A 23,639-nucleotide genomic window follows, 5' to 3' on the forward strand; every position below is an offset into this window, starting at 1 on the left:
TTTTATCGAAAGTAAAACTCACAGTACCTTTTCGTGGAATACACGTGGAAACCATGGTAGCTATAGCGGTGCGGCCGACCCCGCTGCAAGTAGACGAACACAGACAGTAAGGTGTAGTGGAGGCGCTAGGACTCACTCGGCAGACAGAACAAAACTAACGAGGAAAACTTCACACAAGCAACGCTGCGGCAAGTGAAATAAAGAAGAACCTTCCCGCTCGGCGCTTGAAGCGGAACTTTCGCTGGACCACGACCCTTAGACCACTGTTAACACATTAGAATCATCATTAGCTTTTGAAGGATATAGCACGTAGGTGTCCTTAAAGTGAGAGCTCGAGATGCAAAGGATTTCTGTTCTTCAGACTGCACTATCATGTCGCGCCTTTGGAAAGAAAGGAGTAGAGTAGTCGCTCTTCTTTTTACCCTACTGGCATATTCCACTTCTAGTCTGCGATACTCTGCGTTATCGAGAAAGCCTTTAGTAGACACCATTCGACTGGAAGCAGCCATCTCTAGGTGAATAGTTCAAGCATCTTCACTCTGCTGTTGTTAGCCTTCGGATGAACGAACCAAGTTCCTTGGCGTATTTCTTTGACAGCAAGATAAGCAGCGTATTCTACCGTGAAACGAAGTTTTCACCGAACAATCGTGCCAGTGCTTGCGCAAACTCTTAGCGATCTCCTTCTGTCGATGTGGAATTTCTTTGTCTTTGTTTCACTCCTGGGTAAAATTGCAATATGAAACTTAACAGCCGAGTTTGGAAAGCATTTTTAACAGATCGGTACCACAACTCTCGGTTCATTGAGAGAAAGTCATACCCCAGGTTCCAATTAGCAAGATATTCGTTACGTCAGAACCAGTAATATCTACCTTGTGAATGTTTTAATATGTAAATGATTATGAAATACGAATATATCAAACTAGTCAACCACGGACAACTGGTAAGAACATCGGAAATTGTCGTATTCTGTTTTTACTATATCGCTCCTTTACTTTTTGTCGGACAAAATACTTGAAGCAATGTTTGGAATAACATGAGTATTGCTATTATCCATCTTTGTAACTAATGCGTATAACTAAACTTAATATTTTCCAAAACACTTATGAGACTTTGCGAAATAATGAAAACTAATACGTACAAACAAATCGCCAAAAGATACTTTCTGTGTAAAAGACAGTCATCCGAGAACCATGGTACAGAATTTGCGGTGGACATCATTAAAAAGAAGGCATATCGTTTTGCAGCTAGACTTTCTCACGAAATTTCTATCACGAAATTTCTGCTCCGAATGTGAAAATAATTTTTTGACACTGACCTACATAGGGAGAAGTGATTATCATAATGAAATAAGGAAAATCAGGGCTCACACGGAAAGATATAGGTCTTCGTTTTTTTTCGCGCTCTTTTCGAGAGTGGAATAATAGAGAGTTATTGTGAAGATGGTTCGATGACCCCTCTGCCAAGCACTTAAGTGTGATTTGCAGAGCAGCCATGTAGACGTAGATGTAGATGAAAACCTGACAGGGTTCAAGAGCGCCATGTTTTTGTCGTATTCGCGGAGTCTTATAATTCTCAGTATGTGTCGTGGGCTTACTCTTTTGCCATAGTTCGGAGGTACACCTTACCAACACAGCAGATGATGACAAATAACTACCGTACAACAGGCATCAGCAAATATACTCCATTGGGATCAGCCTCAGATCGTAGATAAAAGTCAAAATCCCTTTTCGGGGACACAATTCTATTTTGTCAGAAAATTACAGGTCAAGATATATCTTACCATTAAAAATGGTGGACGATGTTTCACGCACTGCTATGGAGTAACCTAAAAACGGGACGTCCTATCACTCGTTGCAATACGTCTTCGGATATTACGAATTCTATCCTAAACAGCGCAGCGAACCTTCCCACCGTAATTCTACGTGACACGAGGTTTGTAACCGGACTGTCGCATTGTTCCCGTGAGCACCTCCGCAGAGAAACACCAGTAGCGCGGAGGACAGGCGACGCAATTAATCACGTACGCAGCAGTGCAATAGCACCTGAGGTCAACACGCACGTGAAGCACAAAGTGATACGCACCGCTGGCTGTCAGTGCCGGCTGCCTGCTACGCTCACAGGTGTCAACGCTGCCAACGGCGCAGAGGAAATGAAGTCTGTCAGATACGGTCTACAGAGCAAAATGACGCAGCGTGACGCGTGAAAGCCTTTTCCTCGCTGTCATCCGTTTGAAACTGTCGCAGTGCCGCTGATCACGCCTGTATGTTGTGTAGCTGAATTTTAAGATCGCATATGAAGTCTGAAACGGAGTTTATCAACTGCTGGTTACAAAGCACTGCGGTGCAGTGGCGTGTGAAAGCGTTTTTCTCGCCGTCATCGTTTCAGTTTTAAACTGTCCCACTGTCACTTTATGAACCAATGGTCGCGCCTGCAGGCTGTGCAGCTGAATTTTAGCATCCCGTCTGCAGAAGAAACAGGGTTTGATAACGTTGGATGTTGTTTGTTCTCCAGAACGCACGCAATCCACCTTAACCTAGAACTACTTTTATTAACCACTAGCTGACAAACCAGCCATTTCCAAGGCATTCATTTTGACAATTTTCTACTAGAAACGAAAACAAAAATGAGCTGTGATTGAAGTATAATATCAAAAAGAATTCATTTCCGGGTATTCGCGAAAACACCTTTGAAATTATGGAACAGTCACACAAAGAAATGTCTATATCATGCAAATATATAAGTATAGAATGCAAATTAAGAAACGTAGTATGCAAAATACAAATGTCCTGTAATGTTTATGTAACTCAGAGCGGATTATAAACAATATTTCTAATTATATGTCCAGAAGCTATGAATAAATTCTTGGGTGAGTACAGTGTTGAGCAAATAAAGTAGTCCATGAAAAACACATGGAGATAGCAAATCCACTCCGTAGTATTTAACAGACTACTCCTGTGACTTGTTACTTGTGATACCAAGTGCAAGTCTCACTGAAAATTGCAATCTCGAAGTGAAAGGGGAGATTCGCCGGACTAAGAGGTATCCCTTGAACTGTATGTCATACAACAATATATTTGTGAATGTGCAGTCAGTGACATGTGTGGATAGAGTCAGTAAAATACACTGGCGGGAAAAGGTAAGGCAAATTCAAAAAACAATTAATGTAGAGTAATGAAATTTCGGAAATACATTCGTCTATATAACATCTTTAAGTGATTGACTTTCCAAGATCACAGGTTAATGTAAGAGCTTAATAAACCACTGCAAATATGAAATGCTAGTAACCAGTGTAACAGCCAGAACTCTGAATGCAAGCATGCAAACTTGAATGCATTTTACTAGTTACTAAGGCTTTCGCGGCCACTTATTGACAAACTGCCTATTGGCTTCTGTCTCGGATTCTTTTGCCGATGTTAGTCTGATGATTTTACTGACGTTTCGCCAGCACGAGTAGCTGGCATTGTCAAACCTTCACCCTCCATTGCTGGTGGTGAACTGGAGCCGAGCTCGTGGCCGCAGACAATGTGTACCTGGCGCGCCAACGTCCGATGGCTTCTCCGCGGACATTTCGTGTGCGGTTCTCCTCTTGCCACCTGCGACGGTCGTTCGCTGCAGCACAGCAAGCCAGGATCCGTTTACCTTAAGACTTTCTTCTTTCTTATTGAAGCTATTCAAATGGTTCAAATGGCTCTGAGCACTATGGGACTTAACTTCTGAGGTCATCAGTCCCCTAGAACTTATAACTACTTAAACCTAACTAACCTAAGGGCATCACACACATCCATGCCCGAGGCAGGATTCGAACCTGCGACCGTAGCGGACGCGCGGTTCCAGACTGTAGCGCCTAGAACCGCTCGGCCACGCCGGCTGGCTTTGAAGCTATTCCCGTGTTTTTGTATTTCCATAGCCCCTCTGACCAAGCGGGTGTGATAGTACCTCTCTACAGCCAGAACTGCCGTATCGGCGAATTTTACAACGTGGTCGGTGTCACACAGTGCGTGCTGTGCCACAGCCAATTTCTCTACCTGCCCCAACCTGCAATGTCGCTTATATTTTTTGATCCTGGTGTTGATGGATCGTCCATTCATTCCGACATCAACTTTTCCCCATGTGCATGGTATGCGGTGTATTCCCGACATTGCAAGTGGGTCCCTTTTCTCCTTTGCCGATCTAAACACTCTTTGATCTTCTTTGTCGGTTTGAAAATCGTCTTTACACCGTGTTTGCGCAATATACGGCCTATCCTGTCCGTCACTTTGGGAATGTATGGCAGAAAGGCAGTACCCGACATTTCTTTTTCTGATTCGTCGCTTCGCCGAAGAGAAAGTGTCTGTTCTTCAAAAATGTGGGAATTTCGCTATCATTCCGTGAACCATACCCATGGAGGACATACGGACCCTTGCTTGTGGAAGAGCAGAGGAAATACGCACTGAAACAACAAGGATAGTGATCCAAGAAAACCATCAGCTTGCAATCTGAAGAGAGAAGAGGTACAAACTATTAAGAATCTAAACGCCGACAAGAGTATATTGGTACTGCCTGCCGGTAAGGAAAATGCGACCGTCGTAATGAAGACCGAAGACTATGAGCAAACGATCCGGGACCTATTAGATCCGACGACGTACCGAAAACTAAGGGCAGATCCGATGCAATGTATCACACGGAATACGAATCGGTTAATCAAGGCGTCTTCTCTGCCGGCGGACATGCAGAGGAACGTCAGTAAAATCGTCAGACGAACGTCGGCAGAAGATCCTGAGACAGAAGCCAATAGGCAGTTTGTGAATGCATGACGTTATACAGGTGCCGGAAGTCAGATTGTGGGATGGAGTTACAAGCCTGTTGCACTTAATTGGCCAACACGGGGACAGCTAATGCTCGTTGTGGATGACACTGGACTCATCGTCTGATGATGTCCCACTTGTGTTCGACTGGAGACAGATCTGGTGGTTGAGCAGATCGAGGCAAACATGCCAACGCTCTGTAGAGCATGTTGGCTTACAACAGCGGTATGTGAGTAATCGTTATCCTGTTGGAAAACACAGTCTAAAAACTGATCGTGAGTGGCAGCACAATACGCCACATCACCAGACTGACCTGATGTACAAATTCGCAGTCGGGGTGCCTGGGATAACCACGAGAGTTCTCCTGCTGTCATACGATTTCGAATCCCAAACCATAACTCCAGCTGTAGGTTCGGTGTGTCTTCCATGCAGACTGGTTTCAGGTCCACAACCGGTCTCCACTGACACCGAGACAGTACCAGCTTTCATCAGAAAACACAACAGACCTCCACCCTGCCCTTCAATGAACTCTCGCTTGACATCACTGAAGTCGCAAATGGCGGTGGTTTGGGATCTTTGGAATGCAAGCTACAGGGCGTCTGTCTCGGAGCTCTCCTTCAAGTAACCTATTTGTTACAGTTCATTGCATCACTGTGGTGCCACCTGCTGCTCAAATTACTGCTGCAGATGCAGTACGATGAGTCACAGTATACGCCGAACACGATGGTCTTGCCTCTTGGTAGTGCCACATAGATGTTCGGAGGCCTATCTTGTTCCGAACGTACAATTCCGAGACTACCCCTGCCAGTAATCATGTACAGTGGCTACATTCTCGTCAAGTCTTTCTGCATTATTGCAGAAGATCATCCAGGTTCTCGTAGTCCTATTACACGACCTTGTTCAAACTCAGTGAGGTACTGATGATGGTGTCTTAGTCACCTTAAAGGCATTCTTGTCTAACATCAGCTCACCACGTCCAGTCTCAAAGTTAAATAACGCTCACGACAGTTACAGCGTGTCTTTGAAGCAAACCTGATTTGTATCCCCATAGTGGCGCTACAATGGTGTAGAAGTCGTGTGTCCTCTGAGGCAGAGGTCATCATTCCACTTAGTGAATCTCTGAAGCCGGCAGTAGGTTTTCTTTAATGATCAATCAAGTTACGAGAGTTGCCCAGAAAGTAATGCACTGCATATTTTCTTCAACAATTCTTTATTGAACATAATGAGAATTACACACACGAAAGAATGGTGTTTTATCTACACACCCTATTCTCCACGTAATCTCCATACCGTTCTATGGCCTTACTCCAGTGTCAAACAAGGGCGTGTATGCCCTGTCGGTACCAATCCTTGTCCTGGTGGCGGAGCCAGTGCTTCACTATCTGAACTTCCTTTGCTGATTGACAAATGCAGCGCCAACTGCCGAGTCGTAATGCGTCTGTCCTCGCGAATGACATCATGACATCATCAGCTCGCTGCAACGTGTCAGGTGTGACAGCTGTGGATGGTCTCCTCGACCACTGCAAATCGTGGAGCTCCGCCGAACCGGCTTCCGATGACCTCACCCTTCGTGCCCAGACATCAGATGCTCCATAGACGGGCGCAGGCGTTTGTGAATATTTCCCACATTTTCTTTCTCTGCGTGAGAAATTCAATGACGGCACGTTGCCTGTGACGTACATATCCTACAGACGCCATTTTGAAACTGTCCTGCAGCTACGCTATCTGTCGGAAGTGACGGAAACTTGCCGCGCTCACTCAGGAGACTTCAAATAATACATACGTAACGTTTCACATTCGTAGCATTGTTTTCGGCTGAGAAAAAAAATGTGGTGCATTACTTCCTGGGCAATACTCGCATTTTTTGCAATGCAGGAAACTAAGAGAATCCGAAAGTGCTTTCCCACACGCTTCCGTAGAGTTCTTCTTTCGCTCATACTTTTCAAGGTGTATGTTGCTGTTTTAGCGAGTACATAAACACACACACACACACACACACACACACTCACTGTAAACAAAGACTTCAAATTAAGTTGTGGAACCAAGTAGCTAGATGGACAGTGGCATTTAGTGAACGAAACACACTTTCTCATATTTAAATGAAGCCAATAAATTGTATTTGTTTCCGTGGGAATGTGAATGAGGAGGTTTCGTCTAACATGTTCCCTATTAATTTTAAACTGTGTTCTTGCTTTGCTGTTGTAGATAAGCGTCGGAAGTAGGTAGGACCCAGTAGGAGGCAGGTTACGAACTGTTACCGATCGGAGCTCGGAATCTTCCTGAAAGTAATTAGATAGCTACAGGGCTTCAATTTAGTAAAATGCTCAACTCTGTTTCCTGTCTCAAAGCGAGAATGGCAAATCTGATTTAGACTGATTTTATAGGTGGTGTGGTGCAGAGAATTAATACTGGTCCGTCAGCAATCGTCTCCTATTAACTTATGGAGCAATACATCCCTTAATGCACTGTCCAGCCACATTAATGTGACAACCTTTTATGTTCAACGTTAGAGTGCAATAACCACGCACAGGCGACAGGTGGAAGCACTAGCAGTGGAGGTTATATAATGCGCGTTGAGAGGAAGCAGGAAACAGTGTAGACGTTGTCATAATGCGGAAGCAGAGCTATTTATCTGACGTCCAAAAGGACATGATCATTGGCTTTCGGGACAAGGCTGGAAGCATTTCTGAAATGACTAAGATTGTAAACCGTTCGCCGCCGTGGTTAAAGCGTACAGTGCATGGCAAAATGGCACTATCCTAAACTGGTACCGAGGCAACTGTGATTCACCATGGGCGGTAGGTGACATGGGTGAACAATGGCTGTGGGGATGTGTACGGGCGAGTAGACGTACAACTATTGAGCAACTGACCACCCAGATCAACCAAGGAGCTACGAACAGTATCTCCTGAACGATCGTTCAGCGGAGGTTCCTGCGGATAGGCCTCCTTAGCAGATGCCTGGTTCATGCGCGCATGCTGACTGCTGTTCATAGGCGATGAAAGCTGGAATTTTCACGGCAGTACCGTAGCCGGCCGTCCGCACAGTGAAGGAATATGGCCTTTTCGGATGAATCACATTGAATGTTCCATCGGCTGGCGTGTATGTCGCTGCAAAAAACGTCAGAAGCATCAAGGCCTGAGGAGGGAGCCTTATGGTCTGGGAAATGTTTTCGTGGCATTTCTTGAATGGTCTCGTTATTCTGGAAGGCACAATGGAATAACACAAGTATTCATGGGTCCTTGTATACCATGTATACCCGACATGTACTTCATGCATTCCTTAGGACGATGGCATCTATCAACAGAACAATGCAATGTGTCACACAGTGGTTCAAAGACTACTAAACTTCACGGAACTGAATCCAGCCGAGAATCTGTGGTACGACCTCGATCAGGCTGTTTTGTGTCATTGATCCTCAACCCGAAACTTAATGCAGCTGGCCACATCACTAGAGTAAGAATGGCTCCACATCCTGTCGGTGCCTTTCAGAACCACGCTGACGCTCTCCGCACATCCGCGCTCCAAAAGGTGGTTATTCAGGCTTCTGAGAGGTCATCACATTAATGTCACTGGGTGGTGCATGTCTAGCGTGTCACAAAGTGAGTGTGCGGATTCCAGTTACGGCAGAGGCTACTAAGACGCAGTTACTTAATTGTGCATCGAGGCGGCATTCTCGCGATAGGGTGCCACTCCTGAAACGAGAGGCAGCCCTGGCGGTGCACCGATGGTAGCGGATGGAGCTACAAAGGCGCTGATCACCGGTTCAGATTCTGTCTCAGGAACCGCCAGCTGATGCGAAGCCAGAAGAGCATCCTCGCCAGGCTGTCATGGCGTCATGGGATACCAAGCCATCAAATCCATAAGGTGGGATTGCGCCTGCAAACAGTCGTATGGTAAGGAGAAAATGGGCTCCTCTTCCGCCACAGAAACATATCAGAGTAGATACACGATGCACAAAAACCAATAACAAACGCTAGTATCCATAAATAAAGTCAGAGAGACGAAAAGATACACGCCGAAATTGTTAATTGCGTACAAAGGAACCACGTCGACAACAGTATGAGACGCAAAAGCCACAAGACAACAAAGAAAGTGAAGTGACACAAAAGCTATTAGAGACACTGGCGAGAAACACACTGAAGAACCACAAAGTCTTGGTTCTCGTCGCCAAATGATGCGTGCCGGACGAGAACAGAAAATAAATGGCACAAGAGCCACAAAACAACGGAAGAAAAGTAAGAATACACGCAAAATTTTATCCCATCTTCGTCGTAGATTGATATGTCCGCCGCCGGTGGTCACAAAAGCCCAGTTATAAAGAACAAACAAAAGTTTGCTGAACACAATTGCCACTGTAATGTCATCTCTGATGAAATAAAAGAAAGGATGATTTTTCAGTAAGTGAAACAAAATGGATGCTTATCCTTCAGTAAGTGAAACAATAAAAATGATGAATCGTAACTAATGGAGCCACGTAGACTTCCAGAACCATAGCGTAAATAAATAAGTTTCTTGATAACTGAAAAAGTTACACATGCTTCAATGAACGCCACCTTAAACTCTTAAAAGCATTACGTTACAAAAAGTGAATTAAGTTTCTGCAGTCACACACTCTTTAATGAGCAGAGTCCTGAAGTCCTGATAATCTTATATAAGTTTCTCAATTCACGTTAAAACCAAAGTCCAAATCCAAGCTTCAGTCAAGAAAAATAAACAATTAATAACTCTTATATTATACTTCGCTGAAGAAGTATTGACAGCCAGCAATAATGAAATACCTAAGCTAGACAACGATAGAAACTTCCAGTCTGTCCTTGTCTTGTCGGCTAGAAGAACAACAGTACAATTATACCAAGTCTGTATGTCCCTATCGCCAGTCACTTAAGATTCCCAGCTGAGGAGGTGGAGTGCTGTCCACAAGTCAATGGCCCAGTCCTTGGGGTAGCATAGTGGAGGTCTTCAGGTTGCTGGCTGTGATGGAACAGTTTTCCATAGCTCGTGGTCTGGCCTAAACAGTCGCCTCACAGATGGGAACTATTTTCAGCACATGACATGGCGGATGCATGAAGAAGTGACGTTTACCGACAATCTGTACCTCTACGATCTGTACCTCTACCTTCGCCATATACGCCACCTGGCTGAAAAGCTGTTGATGCCCTCTGCTGATCTGGCCATGGAGTTCTGAGGCTGCAAAGTTCCACCATCTGCATTGCGGAGACTGAGCTCCTTGCAACACGCATGATGAGTAAGTTGTGCATGGGGCTGTCAACGCCTGATGTCTGGGGCGCCACAGCACTAATGCCTATAAAGCCATTGTCACCAAGGATATATGCACCAGCTGCAAATGTTCACACTGAAGATAATAATTATGACAGTTGTAAAAATTACTGTTGCGATGTGTGAGCCAGACTTCGGTGCATCATAGGCACGTGCAGACTCAGTCTAATGAAATTACTCTTGCTCAGTTGTAAGAAGATAATTTTGTTAGTTCCCATAATGAAGGTGGACAAGAAATATTTAACCTCGTGTGTGTTTAATACTTATAGTTTTCCGACAAATCCTGATTTTCAGCATATGATTACTTGTAAACGCCTCTAGGGCTGAAATTGGAATAGTTGAATTTAAATAAAGTAGTCAACGCCGAAAATATGGTATTTAGAACGTGTGAAAATACCAAAAATGGAATTTTGTATGTATGTGAATTTTGTGTATATTATTATGTGTTGTTGTTGTCTTCAGTCCTGAGACTGGTTTGATGCAGCTCTCCATGCTACTCTATCCTGTGCAAGCTTCTTCATCTCCCAGTACTTACTGCAACCTACATCCTTCTGAATCTGCTTAGTGTATTCATCTCTTGGTCTCCCTCTACGATTTTTACCCTCCACGCAGCCCTCCAATGCTAAATTTGTGATCCCTTGATACCTCAGAACATGTCCTACCAACCGGTCCCTTCTTCTTGTCAAGTTGTGCCACAAACTCCTCTTCTCCCCAATTCTATTCAATACCTCCTCATTAGATATGTAATCTACCCATCTAATCTTCAGCATTCTTCTGTAGCACCACATTTCGAAAGCTTCTATTCTCTTCCTGTCCAAACTATTTATTGTCCATGTTTCACTTCCATACATGGCTACACTCCATACAAATACTTTCAGAAACGACTTCCTGACACTTAAATCTATACTCGATGTTAACAAATTTCTCTTCTTCAGAAACACTTTCCTTGCCGCCGGCCGCGGTGGCCGTGCGGTTCTGGCGCTGCAGTCCGGAACCGCGGGACTGCTACGGTCGCAGGTTCGAATCCTGCCTCGGGCATGGGTGTGTGTGATGTCCTTAGGTTAGTTAGGTTTAAGTAGTTCTAAGTTCTAGGGGACTTATGACCTAAGACGTTGAGTCCCATAGTGCTCAGAGCCATTTGAACTTTCCTTGCCATTGCCAGTGTACATTTTATATCCTCTCTACTTCGACCATCATCAGTTATTTTGCTCCCCAAATAGCAAAACTCCTTTACTACTTTACGTGTCTCATTTCCTAATCTAATTCCCTCAGCATCACCCGACTTAATTCGACTACATTCCATTATCCTCGTTTTGCTTTTGTTGATGTTCATCTTATATCCTCCTTTCAAGACACTGTACATTCCGTTCAACTGCTCTTCCAAGTCCTTTGCTGTCTCTGACAGAGTTACAATGTGATCATCAAACCTTAAAGTTTTTATTTCTTCTCCATGGACTTTAATACCTACTCCGAATTTTTCTTTTATTTCCTTCAGTGCTTGCTCAATATACAGATTGAATAACATCGGGATCGGGGAGAGGCTACAACCCTGTCTCACTCCCTTCCCAACCACTGCTTCTCTTTCATGTCCCTCGACTCTTATAACTGCCATCTGGTTTCTGTACAAATTGTAAATAGCCTTTCGCTCCCTGTATTTCACCCCTGCCACCTTCAGAATTTGAAAGAGAGTATTCCAGTCAACATTGCCAAAAGCTTTCTCTATGTCTACAAATGCTAGAAATGTAGGTTTGCCTTTCCTTAATCTATTTTCTAAGATAAGTCGTACGGTCAGTATTGCCTCACGTGTTCCAACATTTCTGCGGAATCCAAACTGATCTTCCCCGAAGTCGGCTTCTACCAGGTTTTCCATTCGTCTGTAAAGAATACGCGTTAGTATTTTGCAGCCGTGGCTTATTAAACTGATAGTTCGGTAATTTTCATATCTGTCAACACCTGCTTTCTTTGGGATTGGAATTATTATATTCTTCTTGAAGTCTGAGGGTATTTCGCCTGTCTCATACGTCTTGCTCACCAGATGGTAGAGTTTTGTCAGGACTGGCTTTCCAAAGGCCGTCAGTAGTTCAAATGGAATGTTGTCTACTCCCGGGGCCTTGTTTCGACTCAGGTCTTTCAGTGCTCTGTCAATCTCTTCACGCAAATCGTATTTCCCATTTCATCTTCATCTACATCCTCTTCCATTTCCATAATATTGTCCTCAAGTACATCGCCCTTGTATAGACCCTCTATATACTCCTTCCACCTTTCTGCTTTCCCTTCTTTGCTTAGAACTGGGTTTACATTTGAGCTCTTGATAGTCATACAAGTGGCTCTCTTTTTTCCAAAGATCTCTTTAATTTTCCTGTAGGCAGTATCTATCTTACCCCTAGTGAGATAAGCCTCTACATCCTTACATTTGTCCTCTAGCCATCCCTGCTTAGCCATTTTGCACTTCCTGTCGATCTCATTTTTGAGACGATTGTATTCCCTTTTGCCTGCTTCATTTACTGCGTTTTTATATTTTCTCCTTTCATCAATTAAATTCAATATTTCTTCTGTTACCCAAGGATTTCTACTAGCTCTCGTCTTTTTACCTACTTGATCCTCTGCTGCCTTCACTACTTCATCCCTCAGAGCTACCCATTCTTCTTCTACTGTATTTCTTTCCCCCATTCCTGTCAATTGTTCCCTTATGCTCTCCCTGAAACTCTGCACAACCTCTAGTTTAGTCAGTTTATCCAGGTCCATCCCCTTATATTCCCACCTTTATTATTATGTGCTATACTTATTTTTGTTTTCTCTTTCATTTTCAGAGAACATTGGTTTATTCGTTGGTGTATTTAGATATTAAATATATTGCGCTCAAAAAGAATCTTGTCAGTTGATGGCCAGTCAAGTCAGAGGCGCTGGCTCCATACGCAGCCTTGGAAAGAGGGCCCAGAAAAGCTGTCATGTTAAAACGTCAGATCTTTGAAGAGCGCCGCCGTGAGTCCCTGGTCAACAAAACGTGACGATACCTCACAGTTACTACTGTGCAGTTGCTCTTCCAAACAGCATCCCATTCGAGCAAATCAGTTGCATCTTTACCTGAAGTTTACATGTATTTTAGATACCTCGGCTATGCATGTCTCTTTTTAAAAATAATAGCTCGATTAGTCATAGAGTAGACCCGCGCACGTCTGCTTACATGCCTCACAGCTAATGCGCTGCAAACAACAACCTGCAACTGTGATCCTAAAGTCAAATAGTCTATCCATCGGCTAGAACTGAGAGTTAATAAAACAAGCAGAAGTATAAAATGAAAGTTAAACGAATAATTGAATAACAAGGGTTCTATTCTGACTTCTGTAGCTGATGTAGACAGAGAGAATTATGTTAAATAATGTTTGTTCGAGAAAAGACGTTTCAAAGAAACTGGAAATGGTCCTATGATGTTCATTTAAAATAGGGATAGAAAATACCCCTATTAAATGCAGTAAAGCTGCGTTGAGAGCGTTATGACTATGGTAGCAAAGTCCCCAAACTAAATTGTAATCAAAGATACACGAAAACTAACTCCATTTCGTAATCACAGTACATGAAATATTCACAAGCTCAAAACATCTACATCTACATGGTTACTCTGCAATTCACACTTAAGTTCCTGGCAGAGGGTTCATCGAACCATTTTCATACTACTTCTCTACCATTCCACTCTCTAATGGCGCGTGGGAAAAAGGAACACCTAAATCCTTCCGTTCGAGCTCTGATTTCTCTTATTTTACTATGATGATCATTTCTACCTACATCTCAACATGATGATTCACAGACTGACACAAACGATACAAAGAGTAGTAACCCATACTCTGTCTATCCTCAGTTTTGTTACACAGTCGGAAAACATTAGTCCTATTTTGGAGAACATTCAGACCTCTCGAAATATAAAGTCCCTTCAAAAGTTATTGTACCCTAGCACCTGTTCGTGGCCCAGAATCAATCATCTACACAACAAAATCACGCAAGTTACCATAAACAGGTCTGCCTTCTTCCAGCACTCGACATAAAGTGCCCAGATTCACTCCCTTGAGCTCTTCACTCGAAAAGTCCCAAACTCCACTTGACTCCTGTAGTTTTCAGCCCCTGTCTGCTTTTCCATTGGCTGAAAGCTCTACAGACATGATTTGACTTAACATGACCACTTCTTGAACTAAACTAACACATTACAACAATATTTCAATAAAGAAATATAATAAACATTTGTTTACAATAAATATAAGTAATAGTTGGTTAATAAATAAATAAGCCAGCATTCTTGCGGAAGTGTTCTCATGATAAAAGACCAAAGATTGTCGTTAAATATGGTTTAAACAATTATTTAGGCCTGCTTGTCAATAAGGAATTTTGGTTCTCTTCTCAACTGCGATGTCTGCTGACATATGCTATTGATCACTTTTAAATTCGTACCATTTTTTAGCAGCATTTGCAATAAACATTTGAATGAAGTTACTGGAAAAATAGTAAACTTTTCATTAAATAACTACACAAGTATGACAATATGCTAGGTATCCATACTGTATTTATTTGCTGTGTAATTGTGGAGGATATGATGTTCTAACAAACACTTGCATAATGAAGAGATATAAAAATCGTAATAACAAGAAATAAAATAGATACAGATACGTAACTTTCAGAGATTGGAGCTGTACTTCAATGCTATCATCTGAGGTATCGTGTGTTGAAATGGAATGAAGCGTTTAAAAGTTGTTAGTTCAAAGGTTCATTGTGAAAACATGTTTAACCTCAAAATATTAACTACTGTGACTTTAAAGATATTGAAAATATTGTTGTCTCATTGGAAGTGACTCATTTTTCTGAGATTGCAAATGTTTTCAGATTTACTTTAATACTTGTAAATTACTATAGATTCTCAAAGAGCAGTGAAAATCCATCTTTCCATTTGTCTGATACTCTGCCATTTTTGATGCATCTTCTGCACAAAGACCATGGAGACCCATAGCCATCCAAATTCCCAGCTTTGGGATTTACACATTTCCGGCAACGCGCTCCTTGTCTCTGTCTCTACACCTGAGCTCACCTGGGGATGTCACATGACATCCTCGTCCCACCGACTTGCACCAGCCCAGAAAGCAAATTCAGCTCTCCTGAATACCATCGCTTAGTGGACGAATAACTCGCCCACAGTACTCCTAACGTTACTGTGCTCAAGAAGAATGTTGTGTCAGTCGACAGCCAATCAACCTGTCGGTGGTCAAGTCAGACGGGGCAGCTCGACATGCAGCCTCGGAAACAAGTCCAGAAAAACAGTCTTATTAAAAGATCAGACCCTTCGAAGAGCACCGCCTTAAGTCTCTGGTCAACAAGGAACAACGACGAGTGGGGCCTGGGAGATATACAGACGATGATGCTATTGAAGTATCCATAGAGAAAGCGTGGATCCAGGGTTCGAATTGGTGAAAACTATAGATTTTCGAGCCAACATTTCCTCATGTTCTCAGCTCGTTCCCTTGGAACCCATAATACCCACCAGGAAACACCAGTAAAATACAGGAACACCTGTAAAGACACGATATTTGGTGCGGCGACCGGCATCTGACCCACCACATAAGGAAGTATAATATATAGTGCATAGATAGGGAAAAAGATCGATTACTATTCGATAATACTATTGTTTATAAGTCACTGAAGATAGTAACAACAGTAAAATACTAGACATATTCATCAGACTTTTCTCCAGAATTAGTAGTAGTAGTAGTAGTAGTAGTAGTAGTATCAGCAATAATTTTTTTACAGCAATTTTGTCATCGAGAACGAAAGACTTTAGCACTTGTTTTTTTTTTAACTGCCAGCACAAAGAGAGCAAGTCAAAGTGCAAAAGCTTAGCTCTAACCTAAGGCAGCCGGAGACGTGTAGCATATGGTGAGGAGGCCAGAAGCATTCCACGCCGACTGCAAATGCGTGGTTGCTGTGGTAACCCGCCGTAACTACCCAGGAACAGGAGAGGGGAGTACAGGCTGTCGTAGCTGTCAATAATTCAAGAGCAGTCTTAATCGCATTTATTATTGTTATAATACCGCCAACCTCTTTCAACCCGACGTAGGGGTCATCTTCTGGGCGTTTACACTGTGAAATTATAGACATCAGTCAGAAAGGCTCTATTATACAACAGCTAAAATTACGTAAATTTGAAATATTTTACCAATTGGTCGACTGCTGGTGGTGTCACTCCTGTCTACACAACGGCAGTCGACCAATGGGTAACATATTTTAAATTTACATAATTTTAGCTGTTGTATAATAGAGCCTTTCTGACGCATGTCTACAATTTCACAGTGTAAACGCCCAGAAGATGACCCCTACGTCGGGTTGAAAGCGGTTGGCAGTATTATAACAATAATAAATACGATTAAGACTGTTCTTGAATTATTGATTAATCATACTAATCGCTGCTTCTCTCCACAACCATATTGTCCAAAAATGTCGTAGCTGTGTTGCCATGTGCTTTAGTACCATGGGAGGCCAGCAGCTGTAGAGCCGCCTCTCTAGGTTTCTCTTACTTTAGTTGTCCCGTGTGCAGTGACTATGGAGAACTAAATGGCCTGTAAACTGAGGTCCATGGAATTGCCCCCAAAGCCCTTTTTACTCACTGTTTTGCGCATCTTTTAAATTTAGCTTTGCAGCAGAGCTGTTCTTGTACAACACCAGTAAGGATCCATTTTTCCACACTTCACGGTGTTTCTGCTTTCTTCCACCAATCTTTCGAATATGCAGCAATTCTCGGCAGTGTTGTTGGTAAATACATTTCTTCAGACAGTGAAACGAGATGGAACTGTAACGCCAGAAAAACCGTTTGGTGCTAATTGACACTTTAAATGAAGTAACTGATAATCCAGACTCTAGTGCAATGACTGCAAGAAAAGTCTGTTTTTTCGATAATAGCCTCCTAGACTTTGACTTTGTTTTTCTTCTCTTGGTTTTTCAAAGTATGTTTTTAAAGACTGAACTGCTTCTCAACTTCTTCAGCATAAAAAAACCAATGATGCAAAGTTTTGAAACAGTGCTGTCTCAGAACGCATAGCTTACATGAAATACTTAAGAAATGAAGATGAATTGATCGACATTTTAAATTCCACGAAACATTCATCTAATTCGCAACGTGAAGCTTCCATGAATAGAGATGAAATGATGGATAAATGCATTGCAATAGATTGATGTTAAAATACAAACAAATGTACTTCGACGGATTGGATATTATTGTAACAAAGATAGAAACAAGACCTTCTCTTCCTTAAATTACTCGATGTTACTCAGTTGCATAATTATTATCAGTGTTTCCTTGTAGATGATGCCATGGCAGAAGTTCAAATTTTGGTGGGAAAATAGCTCAACTGGGCTACCTCCACTAACCTAACCCTCTCCCCTCCCTTCCCCCGTAAAATGGTGGTAATTTCAAATTCCAGCAGGACAATGCAACACACCACAGCTACCTGCACTAACCTAAGAAAATGGTGGGAAAACAGGCTGCCTCCACTAACCTAAGTCATCTGACCACCACATCTTCCTAGGAATTGCCAGGAAAAGGACTTAGCCTGTGCTGGATAGGATGGACATATGCCTTTATTTAAACAGTCTTTATTTAAACAATTTGAGGCAGTAGCTCCATCCAGTGTGTTCACCATGAAGTCTGGAGTTCAACTGACCTAGTACACAGCACTGCCACCAGAGGGCGCTTTGTCCGTTCCATGACATAATCTGAGATGGATGTCTGGGGGAGGGGGGGGGGCGGGATGGTGGGAAAATGACTTGGCCTGTGCCCGGCTGCTAGAAAGAGGGAGGAGTGTACTTCATTTATTTTCGAGCAATTTATTTAGGGACAGATTTGATATAGTATATTTGTTACACTGATACAAAACACTCGCCCTCACATGCTTGGGGTCACAATACACAGTATACAGACGCGCAAACAACTCCTAAATTACCGAAATAATGCAGTACATTGATGTGCAGACACACTCAGTAATTATAAACTGTCGAAATAATGCATACAATTTATTTAGGGATGGATTTCACGTAATTTACACTGGTACAAAACACTCACTCTCACGTGCTTCAGGTCGCAGTAAATAGTCTACAGACAGGCAAACTACTCGAAAATCACCGAAATAATGCATTACACTGATGTGCAGAGACGCAAACAACGCCTAAATTGTCAAAATAATGCATGTAAAACGCTCTGCATACACGCTTGCTGGTCATCAACTGTCGAAATCATGCATTGCACAGCCTGCAGACCTGCTCGCAAAATAATGCAACAGACACGCAAACAACACGTAAATTGTCAAAAAATAATGCATGTATGACGCTTTTCAAGCATTCTCACAACGCTTAAACATGCAAAAATAATGTAGTGTGCACAAACACTCAGTGAACGTAAAAAACGCAAGTGAACTGTTCCAACATACGCATGCACTTTGCAGGGCCAGCCGGACACAAGACAGCACTGTCACGCCTTTGCGATGGCAGGTGAAAGTCATGACTATGAGGTCTGTGTCAGGTTAACACATTCTGATCCACTGCTTCTCACAGAAAACTAGACGTTGCACGGTATGAGTCGTGTTCTTATGGCTGCTGCCATAACACACTGCACACGATGGATGATTTTAAATAAAAGACAATTACAACATAAGGAAACTGGAAGGGTTTAGCAGTACTGTGGAGAGTTTCCAAACTGCTGTCTGAAGGTGATTGACGACCTCTACATTTAAACTCATCTGTCACTCTGATGGAATACTTGATGGTCCTGCATTCCAATTCGACTGATTCCTTATATTAAAGTCATGTATGCAATCACTGTTTCGGTGCTAGCCATCCCCAGAAGATGTTGCCCCTCCACCAAAACTCTTACTCCAACTCAAACAAGCTATGTCAGTCAGTCATTATGTGGTAATCAACAGTGTACCAGTGGACAGATGGGATGGAAAAGACACTGTGGATGTACTGTAATAATAAGTATCACAGTTGATTGTGCAAACAATTTTAGCAATTTTACAGTAATTTCAGCACCAATCAATGATGCAACAGCATGTTTCCCAATTTCAGTATTGTAGCAAAACCACCCCTTCCCTACTTGGGGAGTATCATTGCGAATGTAGATAGATGACTTTGCAGTACATCCATTCATTGTTAACTCTCAAAAACGTACATCATCAAAGTATACCAGACAGCACTCTACATATTTCTAGCACCTCAAGCATAGTGCTTAATTTATTATATATCTCTATGCGTATGGGACTCACAGAGCATTCTCACAGTTCAAATGGTTCAAATGGCTCTAAGCACTATGGGACTTAACATCTGAAGTCATCAGTCCCCTAGAACTTAGAACTACTTAAACCTAACTAACCTAAGGACATCACACACATCCATGCCTGAGGCAGGATTCGAACCTGCGACCGTAGCGGTCATGCGGTTCCGGACTGAAGTGCCAAGAACAGCTCAGCCACACCGGCCGGCTTTCTCACAGTCTTGGGATAAAATTAGAGACTGAAAGACCCCCTCACACTGTCTTTGACCAACCCACCCTGCAGCACCATTACCGATTTAAACTGCAGCTGACTAGAAGTAGACTGCAACATTCCATGTCTCGTGAATGAATGGAGGTTTCCAAAACCTCGCTCATCCAAGTGCACAAGATTTCTCCAGGTGAACCCATGTAGAGAAGGCTCGCACTCCTTATCAATGTATAGTAAGAGATTTGAAAGTGTTATGATGTAATAGCAAACGGTTAAGAAAAACAAGAAACGGGTAATTTTTATGTCTGATGGAGCTCCAGACAGATGGAGTTCAAAGCATTTTACATAAATCAATTACCCTATCAATTTTAAAGTATTGTTCAGTGTCTGGGATCAGGACCAGGAGGGTATTGGTAAGAGAGAGCATAAACACACACACTCCTAAGGCTACACGATTCTGCACTTAAAACTGGCTATAATGTTAGATCACTTGAGTTTCTAACATATCAGTAGTGTGGAATGCAGCCCTGTTAATATTCCAATGTAAGAAATATATTTCCAGTGCATGACATACATCCTTTTTGCAGGTTTCTCTATCATACATTATGGTAACAAACTGTAAAACAAACAAAAATACTTCCTTAAAACAGTGGCTTTGTGTGATGCACAATATAGCTTTCCAGAGACGTATAGTGTCCACTGTTCACACCCGATCACAGTTCATAAATGATGCTATACCCATATCAGTCCTATATAAAATGATCATTAGTAACAGAGAATACGTCTTACAAGGAAACAGATAAATACATAGCAGCAGTGTCCGACATGTGAAATTACAAGTCATGCCACTACTAACTCTGTAAACACCACATCTGTCAAGCAGATGTATACACAGGGCGATTGCAGTGTCTCACAAACACCTATCGCTAACTTAGTTATAAAACTGAATTATCGATTTTACACCCAAGATAAGACAAGGGGATGGAGTACACCACATAAATCTTTGTTTGTTTAGAGGAATGTGTCACATTTCATCACACATGAGATGGAACTTCTCTGATGACCGAGAGGTTCACTGTTAATGATTGCAAGTAGACACTGCTCTAAGACCCACACAGAACACGTGGTTGTATACGAGTCGAATGCGGGCTATGTCACACAACTGATGCATCCTGACAACATCAGGAAAAAAATTGTCAAATGACCTGCAGCAACTTCCTCCTCTGCCTCTCTAGAATGCATCATCAATCTACCATTAAATCGTACCTCGGTACAACTCCATCTCAACCGATCACTCCATCCACTCAATGTCATCCTTTAACACAGATACATGTAAGTTTAGAGGCAGATGGTTCTCTGTCTTCCTGAAAAGCATCAAATACAGTAGTCAACTCGCATGTATCATTGTTACCTCAATAGACATATGGTCTACAGTAGAATGCTACCTCGACGGAATAAAGTGTTTCCCTGGATCCCTTCACTTCCATATCAACGTTTTCTCAGATTCCTCTAGCTGTCATATACTTGTTCCCATGTACAAAAATTGTTCTGCACCAACCAGAAGACACGCGAGTACTTCCTCAGTTCCCCCACATTTCGGTGTATATTCCCTCAGTTTATACGTATTTTCCACCATTCTACCGATTTTTTTTATGTCAATTCTACCCATGCTATCATGACGTAACTTCTCGTTCCATGTTCTAAAATTGCTTGTAAATGTAGAACCGATGCCAACACCTAGGGCAAATGCAATGATCAGGAGGCATAGTATAGCACTGTACTTGATTGTGTCCAGTCGCCTCCACCCCGCATATTCCACATTTGCAGTGCACCTGCTCTGTTTTCTGTATGTCTGTGTATGTACATGTGTTCAAAATAAGAGTAGAAAACAACTAACAAGCATAACTCAAAGCAAAGTGGAGCACACAAATCATTCGGTAACGGCTAGAGTGCAATTGTTAGCTGAGTTTGGCAATGTCATTAATGTGGTAGTTCAGGCCCTATCTCCAATGGTATCTAAAGTAACCATACATCAAAACACCCTGTACTTACAACTGCCACATAAAAGTGTCCACACATACCCCGTGAATAGTGAAGAATTGTGCTGCTGATATGTGTTCGCACACGTGCGTTTGTGTGTGTGAGAGAGGTTTTCAAACTTTGTGTCATATTTTATATCTTGTGCAGACATGCAAAAAAGATAGCTAAAGCACCCCCCCCCCCTCTCTCTCTCTCTTTTATACAAACGCTTGCTATCAAGTTCTCCAGAAATATATCAATCTCTTACTATGCATAAAAGGGCACTGTTTTAATAGGTCTTTATTTCTATTTGCCTATACATTTTGTTCAGTATAATGTCTAATGAAACATATGAATTACTGACAAATTTTGTAATACATTCAATGCTACCAAACTTTTATTTTTTTTTTTTTTTTTTTTTATTTTTATTTTTTTTTTTTTTCATCATCTGCATCGCCAATGGAATGCCACTGACATTGAGAAGCATTATAGCAAAGTGACACTGATGTCTCGATTACCAAATTTGCCCAATGTAAATCCTATGGAACACATCTGGATTGCTGCTCGGCGCCATCACCACATACGCAAATAGGCAGCCTGTTATTTATGTGGATAACATAACCTTTGCATAGACATCTAATGGTACCTACCTACACATACCTACCAACAAACTGTCAGATCCCTGCTATGTGGAATCAGTGATGTATTTTGTTCCAATGATGGACAAACAAGCTATTAAGCAGGTAGTCATAGTGTGTTTGCTCTCATCATTGTAGGAAAACAAGATGTTCACAAGCTCAACATTGAAATAAATCAGATGAATGTTGGTCTTACTAATACTTAGACCACAAGTGAAGAAAATAAGAATTCATAGTGAAGTTACTTTTGAGCATTTAACAACACTGTTCTCAGTGTAAGCCACAGTCAATCAACTGTACTAAGCTACCAAAGTGAAGTATATACCCAACCTGTAATAGACAAAAAAACTGATTTCTGAGTAAATCAGAAAACAATGCACTCACTTAGTGACAAAAGTTGTGAACTGAATTTGAGGACAAATATTGTTCTCGATAATATTACCAGGAACGGTTAATTCAAAGAATTTCATCATAGTAACCATCCCCATTCCATATATTTCATGAAATAATTCGAAGTTGCTTCTGCTTACATGCAATTGGAAGACAAAATAGCTGACTGCTGCTTACATCACTTGAGTTCCAGCACACACATTTGGCCCAACCATGTACCTATTCAGTAGGTGAGAACTAGGTAAAGCCAGGTGTGTGGGTCAAACTGTGTACCTCCAGATCTTTATGAGTATTGCTGACATTGGTCTGAGAGTGCTCAGAACTACTAGCAGCCACCATTTTGGGGATTTTTAGGTAGTCGTGGATGCCTGTTTCTTTTCTTCTATATATTTTTAATGTCCTTGCTGAAATTTTTTCTGATGTTGACACTTCTTGGAAAAGTGTTTTGAAGACAAAAATTTCCTGAAAAGAATTAGATTCCCAGTTAATTTGATTAAGCATGTTTTGAGTTTATTTTGATGTCTTTATAATGAGCATAATGTGAATGATAACTTTCTGACACCAAGTTTTGTTCTGGTATACCAGAAAAAAAGAGAACCAGAAGACAAAGGAAGTATCAGTAACTGAGACATTTCAAGATGGCATCCATCAAGTCAATGTGCTCCAGGACAAAGTTTCTCAATCTTATACAACTGAAAAATTTATAGAATCACAAGATGAATTTGTAGTAGTTCCTGTGAGCTTAGAAAAAACTTTGGATGGATTGGTTGCAGTTACTGGAACTTCTGGTACACCATCATTATTCACTGTGACATTGAAGCCTCTGATGGCTGCTCCAAGGAATTAATTAGTAGAAAGTGCAAAGAAAACCACTAACAGGAAAAAGGACAGAAAACTAGTACTGACCTCCTCTCCACACAAAAATTATTTGTAAGCTGAAGAAAAAGCACGAAAGAGAAACAAGAAAAAAACTTGAAACAAAAAGTTTTTCTGGGGAAGAACCAGAACAGCCAAGCCATGAA

The sequence above is a fragment of the Schistocerca serialis genome, chromosome 4, assembly GCF_023864345.2.
Source record: "Schistocerca serialis cubense isolate TAMUIC-IGC-003099 chromosome 4, iqSchSeri2.2, whole genome shotgun sequence".
Taxonomy (NCBI): Eukaryota; Metazoa; Arthropoda; class Insecta; order Orthoptera; family Acrididae; genus Schistocerca; species Schistocerca serialis.